The following is a 12,382-nucleotide window of genomic DNA, read 5'->3' as shown; positions in this document are numbered from 1 at the left end:
TGTTTTAACTCTGTTTTCAAAGGTTTTTAATATGTTTTCAATGTTTTAGAGTTTCAAAAGACTTTACAGAAAAATTGGGCAAAAGATATGCAATTTGGAACAAATGAGCAATTTTGGATAAATGCAGACCGTCAGAAGTATGACAAGCGATGAAGATCTTATCACCGTCTGATCACCCCCAAAATTTGAGACAAGATATAGGATCTAACCAGCTTTCTAATGCACTTGATTTGAAGACAATCGAACGGTTAGATCTTCAGATACCTTCGATGCAAGAATGACAGAAAAATGCAGTTCCGGAAGAGAGCCATGTGCCGGGACCGCGGCCAACACCTGTTTTCCCGCGGGTAGAGCCACCGCGACCGCGGAACTTGGTCGTTCACTTTCCAGACGACTTAATTAAAGTCCAGATCAATTTCTTTCGTTATTTTTGAAGCCCTAAGTGTCCAGGACAACTCCAGAAGCTATAAATACCCTCTTTAGGTCATTCTAGAGAGAAGAGACCGAAACTTAGACTACTTAGAGAGAGAGAGATTTTCGTGGGAGCAACCCTAGAGGCCGCCGCCATCTCAGAAGAAGGAGCCGCCGCTGGAGGAAGCCATCGCGCCTCCATCTTCTTCTCTGTTCTTCGTTTTTCTCCCTTCTTTTCTTTAATTTCCTGCAACTTTCAATACTCTGTGATGATTGTTTACAATATGTTTGAGTAGTTACCCAGTTGGGTTTAAAGAGATTTTTCAAAGGGAATTTCATGTGTCTTTGCTTATGAATCGATAGATTTAGGACTTATAATCTTCTAGATGTTCTTCGTTTGCCTTTAATCTTACTGCGTGATTCTCTGCTGGCCACTTAGAAGCCGATCTGATATGATATGTTGCGAAAGTTTTCATTGATTGTCTGAACTAGGGTGAAACGAGCAATGATTCTATAGGAGTGGAAACCTACCTGTAGTTGAGTTGTGAATGTTGATGAGTTCTCCCTTCCAGGATCAGAGTGGAAACCTACTGATCAGGGTTGCGAGAGATAGTTGTTTAGTGCTGCAAAAGAAGGCTATTCATACTTTTATGCCTCGAGTTCTAGAACATACGTAGTTGATTACCTTTATCATATGCTTAAAATTGACATAGCTTAGTCCATGAACCCCTGCAAATTCCCCTTGAGCCCCAACGCTTGTCTCTTATTGTTTACAACCTTTGATTTATTCGCTTGTTCTTTGCTTCTATTCGCCTCTTGTTTAATCGCTTACTACTTGCTTTTATTTGCTTTCGTTTTCAATTGCTTTTGTTTGCTTTGCTTTCTAGTTTAGATTTAGTGAAAACCAAAACCCAAAACCAAAACCCAAACCTGTTTAGTTCTAGTTTGATTTAAGCATTGCCGTGAATTTGTACTGAAACAACTAAGTCTCTGTGGATCGATACCCTAAGTACTACAGCGCACATCTGTGCACTTGCAGACATTTAGGGGTTATAAATTTAAAACCTGAAGCTTAGTAAAACGAAAACCGACCAACCCCGTTTACAATCGCATCAAGTTTTTGGCGCCGTTGCCGGGGACTTTGATTTGTTTCGTTGCGAATCCCAGCTTATATCCATTAGAACACTTGTTTACTTTTACCTTTTCTTTTGAATTTTTTCAGGTTTCTCTGCGATGAGAGACCGGGAACATGTTCCCGGAACTCTTGGTGATCCACCATATCATGTGGATGGTGATCCAAGCGATGATGACCTAACTGATGATGAGTTTGAAGAACCGATCTATGATGACAATGAGCTAATCGGATCTACAAAACGTGAAGATGATGATGAACTGATTGGAAGTTTCGATTCACTCGAGAAGTTCTTGGGAGATCGAAGAGATATTTAACCAGCCTTACCAGAGGATGGCAAAACCGAAATTAAGGTACCCTATATCCATTTAGTTCAACAAAATCAATTGGTTATTCATTCGAAAACCCGATAGACCATATCGAGACGTTCGAAGAATTATGTGCAACCATTACAGCAAATGGGGATTACCAAAAGTGTAGTCTTTTCCCATTCTTTTCGAGAGACAATTCCAGCAAATGGCTAAAATCTTTGCCACCTGCTTCACTAAAAACGTGGGCAGCATGTAGAACTGCTTTCCTAAATCGTTTTTATACTAGAAATCGTTCAAATCTCTTAAGAAACAAGATAAGAACTTTTAAACAAAAAGAAGATGAAGATCTTTTAGATACTTGGGAAAGATTTAGGGAATACCAAAGAGATTGTCCACACCATGGATATACCGAGGAATACCTGCTGGGTATCTTCTATCGCGGTATAACTCCAGAGTTACGACACTCTTTCGACACAGAAAGTAATGGAGACTTCTCATCTAGATCTATAGAAGATGCTCACGTTTTCTTTAAAAATTTCGCAAACAGCATCCGAAATCAAGTAACCTTTGGTAATTCTGCACTTCCTGAGAAGAAAGAAGAAATTTCGGAAGTTATGAAGTGTCTCCGTCACATAATGAGTCATCTTGGATTGCAACAACCAAACAAGGTAAACAATACGTGTAACTTTGACGGTTGGGACAACCCAATGGATTCTTATGATCAAGAGATGATGAACACTGCAGAAGTCTATCAAATTCAAGATTTTCCATTCGTTTCTAATCACCGCGGGTCCATTCATCCGGACCGCGGCAAACCAAGCTTTCACCGCAGTCGTGATGATGCTGACCGCGGCCAAGACCTGTTTCACCGCAGTCGCGAGCCTTCTGACCGCGGGAAACTGTCTTCCGAGCTTGTCTCGAAACCATTTTCCGAACCTATCTTGGCTATTCAATCTAATCCTGTTCCACATCCTAGTTTTCCCTCTTCTGAAGCTGAAAACCTAAACAAAAAGATTCTAGAGCTTGAAAAATCTAGGTCTCAAGAGATTAGTGATCTTATATCTGAACTAAAAACGATGCAAGAGGATTTCAATGAAAAATTTTCCACCCTCCTTAGCCTGATGATCAAAACACATTCTAGAAGCATAGAAAATTCTGAAGAGGAGCCAAGTGAAAATTATTTCGAAAACTCAAGCGAAGCGGATCCCTCCGATCATGTGAAAGCTATCACACTTAGGAGTGGATTAGCTTACAAAGAGCCTGAATTTCCTAAAGATCCCGAAGATGAGGAAAAGGGTAAGGAAAAGGAGAAAGAAAGAGAAAGAATCACGGTAGAACACATTGAAAAAGAAGTGGTAGGAGAGAAGGATGGGGAAGAAGTAAGAGAAGATTTACCCCAAGAAATCCTTGGAGAAGATCCGATTCCACCTCCACCAACTCGTGTCTATAAACCTAAACCTCCATATCCTAGAGCTTTAAGAGCCCCTAAGAAAGAGAAAGAAAAAACTAGGTGTTCTAACAAATTCTTTAACTCTTAAAGAAGGCGTTATGATGATAACCCACGAATGTAGTTCTATCCTGCAAAGCCGAATCCCTGAAAAGAAAAACGATCCTGGAAGCTTCGTACTTTCATGCACCATCAATGATGTAGCTTTTGAGCGTGCTCTCTGTGATTTAGGATCTAGCATAAACATGATGCCTCTTTCAGTAGCAAAACGTTTAGGACACCATACTTTCCAGCCCACTAAAATTTCCTTAGTATTAGCTGATCGTTCTGTTAGACAACCTGTAGGTATCCTAATAGATGTTCCTGTAGTAATCGAAAAATGTTCCATACCAACCGATTTCGTAGTTCTAGAACTAGAAAGAGAACCTAAGGACCCCCTTATTCTTGGAAGACCATTCTTATCTACAGCTGGAGCCATAATCAATGTTACTGAAGGAAAAATTGGCCTTCATCTAGCCGTCTAGTTATGCAGTTTGACATGAACAAAAGTTTCGATAAACCGACTCTGGATGGCAAAATTTGTTGGGTTGATGAGTTAGACGGAACTATTGAGGAAGTCTATGAAGATCTGCTTCTAGACGACCCTTTAAGTGTCACGCTTTCACCCGCAAAAGATGAACGCAATCTCCTTGAAGAAATTTCAAGTGAATGCGCACGTATGCTTGATAAATCCGAAACTTATAGGAAACCTCTAAACTATCTAGATCTTAAGGACCAAACAAACATTCCTACACCTCCTAAAGACACTGCTGCAGCAATTAATGATCCTTGGAGCGAGCTTAAAGCCCCCAAAGTCGAGCTTAAACCTCTTCCCGTCGGACTTTAGTACGCCTTCCTTGGACCAAATTCTACTTATCCTGTCAAAATAAACTCTGGTTTGATGGAAGAAGAAACCACAATGCTGTTGACTGAGCTGAGAAAGCATAGAAAAGCCTTAGGATATTCACTTGATGACATACCTGGAATCTCCCTAGATCTTTGTATGCACAAGATAAATCTAGAGGATAATGCTAAAAACTCAATCGAAAGTCAAATGAGACTGAACCCTAATCTCATGGATGTTTTCAAGAAGGAGGTTATGAAGCTTTTAGAAGCTGGAATAATCTTTCCTATCTCAGAGAGCACTTGGGTTAGCCCAGTTCATGTTGTTCCAAAGAAAGGAGAAGTCAATATCATTAAAAATGATAAAGATGAAATTATCGCTACAAGAACAATAACTGGACATCGTATGTGCATCGATTACCGGAAACTGAATGCAGCAACTAGGAAAGATCATTTTCCACTTCCCTTCATAGTTCAAATGCTAGAAAGATTAGCTAATAACCCCTACTATTGCTACCTTGATGGATACTCCGGATTTTTCCAAATTCCTATTCGACCGGAGGATCAAGAAAAAACAACATTCACTTGTCCATATGGCACGTTCGCTTACAGACGTATGCCTTTTGGATTGTGTAATGCACCTGCTACCTTCCAGCGGTGCATGATGTCGATCTTCACAGACTTTATTGAAGATTTCATGGAAGTATTCATGGATGATTTCTCCGTCTATGGATCTTCTTTTGAGAAATGCTTGGCTAATCTTGGTAAAGTTCTGCAAAGATGTGAAGATAAGCATTTAGTATTAAATTGGGAAAAATATCACTTCATGGTACGAGACGGAATCGTGCTTGGGCACAGAATTTCTGGAAAAGGAATTGAAGTTGACAAAGCTAAAATCGAAGTCATGACAAGCCTACAACCACCCACAAACGTGAAAGGAATTCGTAGTTTCTTAGGACACGCAAGATTCTATAGGCGATTCATAAAAGACTTTCCTCAAATAGCTAGACCTCTTACGCATTTGCTTTGCAAGGAAACGAACTTCGAAATTTGATGATGAGTGCTTAGCCGCGTTTCATAAGATCAAAGAAGCTCTTGTCTCCGCTCCAGTCGTGCAAGCACCTGATTGGGAACTCCCATTCCAAATCATGTGCGATGCAAGTGACTATGCAGTCGGAGCAGTGCTTGGCCAACAAAAAGATAAGAAACTGCACGTAATCTACTACGCAAGCAAAACTCTTGACGAAGCTCAATGCAATTATGCTACAACAGAGAAAGAACTTCTAGCTGTCGTATTTGCATTTGAGAAATTTCGTTCTTATCTCGTCGGATCTAAGGTTATAGTTCATACTGATCATGCTGCAATCAAGTATTTAATGTCTAAGAAAGACGCTAAAACTTGGTTGATAAGATGGATCCTCCTACTGCAAGAATTCGACATCGAAATCCGAGATCGGAAAGGAGCAGATAATAGAGTTGCAGACCATCTTTCACGAATTCGGGTTGAAGAAAGATTGCCCTTAAATGACAGTTTGCCAGAAGAAAACATCTATGCAATAGATACTACCCCCAATGCCAATACCGCACCACCACGTCAACTCATGCGACGATCAGATGCTTTCAACACCCCATGGTTTAGACACATAGCGAATTACCTAGCAGCTGATGTAGAACCACCTCAATTTTTTGGTTATAGGAAAAGACATTATTTTTGGGATGAACCCTATCTCTATAAGAGATGTGCTGATGGGTTATTCCGAAGATGCGTGGCTGAAGAAGAGATGGAAGAAATTTTATTCGGATGCCATAGCTCGTCTTACGCAGGACATTTCGCAACCTTCAAAACCGCTTCAAAGATCTTGCAAGCAGGTTTTTGGTGGCCTACTTTGTTCATAGATACTCAAGCTTATATATCGCGATGCGATAAATGCCAAAGGATGGGCAACATAAGCAAAAGGAATGAGATGCCTCAAAATTTTATTCTCGAAGTCGAAATTTTCGATGTCTGGGGAATAGATTTTATGGGACCCTTTCCAACTTCTTTTGGAAACCAATACATCTTAGTAGCAGTAGACTACGTCTCTAAGTGGGTTGAAGCAGTCGCTAGTCCCACCAATAATGCAAAAGTCGTCATGAAACTGTTTAAAGCTGTGATATTCCCGCGTTTTGGAGTTCCTAGAATTGTGATAAGCGACGGAGGATCGCATTTCATCAACAGAGTTTTCGAGAATCTTCTTAGAAAGAATGGAGTTACACATAAAGTTGCTTCTCCATACCATCCCCAAACTAGCGGTCAAGTGGAAATCTCAAACAGAGAAATCAAGTCGATTTTTCAGAAAACAACTGCAGTTCATCGCAAGGATTGGTCTACCAAGCTCGACGATGCATTATGGGCATATCGAACAGCATTCAAGACGCCATTAGGAACAACACCATTCAATCTAGTTTATGGAAAAGCATGTCACCTTTCAGTAGAACTTGAGTATAAAGTGCAATGGGCTATCAAGGAGATGAACATGAATCTGAAAACGGCTGGAGAAAGAAGATTACTTCAACTTCATGAGTTAGAAGAAATCCGACACAACGCTTACGAAAACTCGAAGATCTACAAGGAGAAGACTAAAGCATATCATGATAGGAAGATTATTCATAGAACTTTTGCTCCTAACGATAAGGTACTTTTTCAATTCTCGTCTTAAGCTTTTTCCAGGAAAATTACGTTTAAGATGGTCCGGACCCTTCACGATAAAGGAAGTCAAGCCATACGGAGCCATTGTCCTGTGGGACAGAACCGGAAACTCATTCACAGTGAATGGACAGCGTGTAAAGCCCTATCTGGCTGAAGAAAGAGAAGACGAAAGAGAAGTGATGTTTTTGATTGATCCATCATTGGCCAATGATGAGACCAAGGAGTGTCACGACCCCGGTTAAGTCTAATCGAGCAACAATGTCAAGCTAATGACTTGAAACAAGCGCTTAGTGGGAGGCAATCCACTTGGTATTTTATGTATTTCCCTTTGACCTTTATTTTCTATTTCCATTGCTTTGTTTCTATTTCATTTAATTTCAGGTTTTCAATAAGGAAGAGCAAACATAAAAGACGAGCAACACTTTCCAGCACGATATGTAGTCTTAAACATTTCAACTTTTCTATTTTCTTTACCATCCTTTACAGATTTATCACACTGAGGACAGTGTGAAATAAGTCTGGGGGAGGATGTTCATCTGTTACTAATGATATTTGATTTGTTTTGAGTTTGTTTTGGACACATAAAATTTTTTCAAATCGTTTTCAAAATGTTTTTCAAAAATTTTTCAAACCAGGAACACAATAAACATTACTATGATGATTCAGACCAGTGTGCTTTTACGCTATTTCCTCGTTTTTTGCTCTTTTTGTGATTTAGGCCTAAACAAGGCGGTAGCTAAGTACTTGCATTACGAAATCCCACCAGAGGACTTCTATTCATGGAGATTATTTCTGACAGGATACACTAGCTCATTTTATTTGGACTTAATTTGGACCTAATTTTCTCATTGAAGCGTTAGATCAGGGAAACGAATCATACATTCAGGACTCCTTTATCCTTTTACCACTCTTTGTTGATCCTGAATGGCTAGTTCATCTTTAGCTAGCACCGAACCTAACCTCTTTCAAACCACATGCACTCTTGTTTTTCATTGTCCTATATGCAGATATGTGCAAAAACGTTGGAGAGAAAGAGGATCAACGCGGTTTTTAGTCACTGAAGACGAAGACCTGCGATTTCATTGGAATGATTCAACAAAAGGAGAAAATTCAGTTTGCCTTTGGAAAAACTTCAAAATCTTGGTACAATTTCGTCCCTTAGACTCTCTCTCTATAAAAGGTTGTTTCCTCTAAAAAAAAAATGAAAAAGAAAAGAAAAATAAGAAGGGAAAGGAAATTTAAAGCCTTAGAGAGTCTAGGAGGATCGAATTTTATACTTGAGGCAAGCTTGAGTCCGATTATATAGAGTTTTGGAGATTATCCTTATGATTCCCGGAAAAGAACTAAGTCTGGGGGAACAGCTGTTTACAACAAAGGAGGAAGATTATGCAACAACAATTGGCAAAAGAGAAGTGACTGAAAATCTGCGGCCATCAACAGGTCCTTCTCTCTCTTGCGGTTTTGCATAATATCTTGCATCCTCCAGATCTTCAGGTAACCTTAAACACCTAAGCTCCACCACTTAAATAGCCTTAATACCAAATGCCGTCTACCCTGGATAATGTCTTTAATGAGAACTCGCTATTACACTTAATGAATGTAGAGAGCTAGTTGACTGGAAGTTAGATCTAAGTGTGTAGATTTTCGCATGACAGACTACCGGACTAGTTTGCTTGTATTTTGGTGAGAATTTTCTAGACTAGATCTAAATAGATGTTTCACGATAAGTTATTGTTTAGAAGGACAGTCACTGAGATATTGTTTAGTTCCTGCGATTTTTAAAATTCTTTCCTGACTTAAGTTTGTTTGAGGACAAACAAAAGGGTAAGTCTGGGGGAGTTGATAACACCGTCTTTTTGACCACTTTTATGGATCACAATTATGTCTTATGCAGGTGTTTTAACTCTGTTTTCAAAGGTTTTTAATAGGTTTTCAATGTTTTAGAGTTTCAAAAGACTTTACAGGAAAATTGGCAAAAGATATGCAATTTGGAACAAATGAGCAATTTTGGATAAATGCAGACCGTCAGAAGTATGACAAGCGATGAAGATCTTATCACCATCTGATCACCCCCAAAATTTGAGACAACATAGAGGATATAACCAGCTTTCTAATGCACTTGATTTGAAGACAATCGAACGGTTAGATCTTCAGATACTCCCGATGCAAGAATGACAGAAAATGCAGTTCCGGAAGAGATCCATGTGCCAGGACCGCGGCCAACACCTGTTTTCCTGCGGGTAGAGCCACCGCGACCGCGGAACTTGGTCGTTCACTTTCCAGACGACTTAATTAAAGCCCAGATCAATTCCTTTCGTTATTTTTGAAGCCCTAAGTGTCCAGGACAACGCCAGAAGCTATAAATACCCTCTCTAGGTCATTCTAAAGAGGAGAGACCGAAACTTAGACAACTTAGAGAGAGAGAGATTTTCGTGGGAGCAACCCTAGAGGCCGCCACCATCTCAGAAGAAGGAGCCGCCGCTGGAGGAAGCCATCGCGCCTCCATCTGCTTCTCTGTTCTTCGTTTTTCTCCCTTCTTTTCTTTAAATTCCTGCAACTTTCAATACTCTGTGATGATTGTTTACAATATGTTTGAGTAGTTACCCAGTTGGGTTTAAAGGGATTTTTCAAAGGGAATTTCATGTGTCTTTGCTTATGAATCGATAGATTTAGGACTTATAATCTTCTAGATGTTCTTCGTTTGCCTTTAATCTTACTGCGTGATTCTCTGCTGGCCACTTAGAAGCCGATCTGATATGATATCTTGCGAAAGTTTTCATTGATTGTCTGAACTAGGGTGAAATGAGCAATGATTCTATAGGAGTGGAAACCTACCTGTAGTTGAGTTGTGAATTTTGATGAGTCTTGTTCTGCTATTGCATCTTCTCCCTTCCAGGATCAGAGTGGAAACCTACTGATCCGGGTTGCGAGAGATAGTTGTTTAGTGCTGCGAAAGTAGGCTATTCATACTTTTGTGCCTCGAGTTCTAGAACATACGTAGTTGATTACCTTTATCATATGCTTAAAATCGACATAGCTTAGTCCATGAACCCCTGCAAATTCCCCTTGAGCCATAACGTTTGTCTCTTATTGTTTACAACCTTTGATTTATTCGCTTGTTCTTTGCTTCTATTCGCCTCTTGTTTAATCGCTTACTACTTGCTTTTATTTGCTTTCGTTTTCAATTGCTTTTGTTTGCTTTGCTTTCTAGTTTAGATTTAGTGAAAACCAAAACCCGAAACCAAAACCCAAATCTGTTTAGTTCTAGTCTGATTTAAGCATTGCCGTGAATTCGTACTGAAACAACTAAGTCTCTGTAGATCGATACCCTAAGTACTACAGCGCACATCTGTGCACCTGCAGACATTTAGGGGTTATAAATTTAAAACCTGAAGCTTAGTAAAACGAAAACCGACCAACTCCGTTTACAATCGCATCACCAATCAAGCGAATGTCCTTAAGCCAGAGTTGGTGACACAACAACTACCATTCGCAGATCACCCCAGGTTTCCTTGCTTTGCTTGCATCATTGCAAGGAACCTAGTGAAAGTTAAGCATGAGATGCTTACATCTGATTGTCAGGACTACTCACCAGCTTTTAGGAGCATCATCACTTCGCTTATGATAGCAGCAGGAGTTGATTTTTCAGCTGAGAAACCTCTTAGAGAAGATTAGTTTGATTTTTTTCAGTTCTCTAGAGACAGGACTATCACCAGGGCCAAGATGGACCCAATTGGATTTGCTTACAAGTTCTCCACCAGTTCCACTGAGTACAGGGTACTACTACCATCGGATTCAATGCCCTGTCTCTGAGATGGTTCAGACCCAGGATGGAAACCAGAGACCAGCGACTTCCTACCATCTTTGCCACTCTCACCTCTGACCATGAAGCAATTTCTGGCTGCAAAAGCCAAAAGAGAAGTAGCTGCAAACAGCAGGAGACTACAGCCTGCACCATCCACATTCAGAGCCAGTTCTTCTCATTTCAGAGCATCCACTAGGAGTGATGCAGACTTTGCAGCTTTGAAGAAGAAGCTTGACCAGCAAGAGAAGATCAACAGGCGCATGAAGAGACTACTTAAGAGCCGCCGATCTGATGACTCCTCATCTACAGAGACAGATGACAGCCATTAGGCGCCTATCCATCATCATATCATGCCCACAGTTCTATCACCATTTTCTTTTCTTTTATTTTAGACTCTTTTGCTTTTATTTCACCATCTTCTCACCAAATTTTTCACACTGGGGACAGTGTGATTTAAGTCTGGGGGAGGATGTCTATCCGTACTAATCTATTTTTCTTTGTTTCTTATCTTTTTCAGCAATTTTTAAAATTTTCTATGCTTATTAAAAGACCTTGAGTATTTTTCAGGAGTGTTTGACACAAAACTATGATGAGTAAGACCCATGTGTTTCTAGACTTTTCATGCTAGTATTTTTTGTGGTTAGTACTAGAATAGGCGGTAGCTAGAGTACTTGCACTACGAACTCCCACCAGAGGATTTCTATTCATGGAGACTTGTCCTGACAGGATAGACTAGCTCATTTTATTTGAACATAATCTTGACATCTAATTTTCTCATCATTGGTTTTAGCAGGCATCATGATACACATCTAGGACATCTTTACATCATTATTACCACTCTTTGTTGTCCTAGATGGCCAGTTCATCTTTAGCTGGTACCACACCCTTTACCCAAACCTTTATGTGTAAACCTCATGCATTCTCTCTTTAGTCTATATCGACAGATATGTGCAAAAACGCCGGAGAGGGAGGAACAACATAGTTTTCAGTCACTCAAGAGAAGGACTGAAGAGATCTGGAAAAGTGGAGTATCAAGAATCTATCAAAGCTCAATGGTGCCTCAAAAAGCTTGAACTTAAAGGTAAATTTCGTGCTTCCTAAGACTCTATGTCAAAAGGCAGTTTCCCCTTTCAGAAAAAAAAAATCAAAAAAAGAGAAAAAGAATGAAAGGAAAGGAAACTAAAAGTCTAAAGAGTCTAGGATGGCCAAAATTATTTGAAGCAAAGGCTGCAAATATTCATTTGTGAGCATTGGTTTTAAAACCTAGAAAAAAATCTAAGTCTGGGGGAGTTATGAGGAGAACCTGAAGAAGGGAGATCAAGAATCTTAAAGCAAGAAGAATGTGACTGGAAACTGTGGATATCAACAGCTCCACCCTCTCTTGCTGTTTTGCATAATGTCTTGTCTCTCCAGAAAAGGTAACCCTAAACACTAAAAGCCTCACCTTCAAAACAGCCATTTTGAATACCTATCCTTGATTGCTTTACTAAAGTCCTTTTGATGAGAACCACTGGAACTTATAAATGAATGTTAAGAGCTAGTTGACTGGAGGATAGGTTTAAGTGTGTAGACTTTCGCATGAGGGATCAACGGACTAGTTATGCTTGTTCTTTGGTGAGAGTTTTCTAGACTATCCTTGCTTTGAGCATAATGACTAACTCTAGTTTAGAAGCATGGTCTCTGAGATTTTGTTAGTTCCTGCGAT

The 12,382-nt window shown here is 39.8% G+C and overlaps 1 non-coding gene across 1 annotated transcript; it reads right to left on the bottom strand.

Moving 5' to 3' along the window:
- Window positions 1–2,152: 2,152 nt before the first annotated feature.
- On the bottom strand, window positions 2,153–2,260 carry LOC112085822. The gene has a single exon (XR_002899112.1). It is a non-coding gene; the product is annotated as a small nucleolar RNA R71 (small nucleolar RNA).
- Between the last annotated feature and the right edge of the window lie 10,122 nt (window positions 2,261–12,382).

This window comes from Eutrema salsugineum, unplaced genomic scaffold (assembly GCF_000478725.1).
Source record: "Eutrema salsugineum unplaced genomic scaffold, Eutsalg1_0 scaffold_3, whole genome shotgun sequence".
Taxonomy (NCBI): Eukaryota; Viridiplantae; Streptophyta; class Magnoliopsida; order Brassicales; family Brassicaceae; genus Eutrema; species Eutrema salsugineum.
This window is presented reverse-complemented; position numbering and strand designations above follow the sequence as displayed.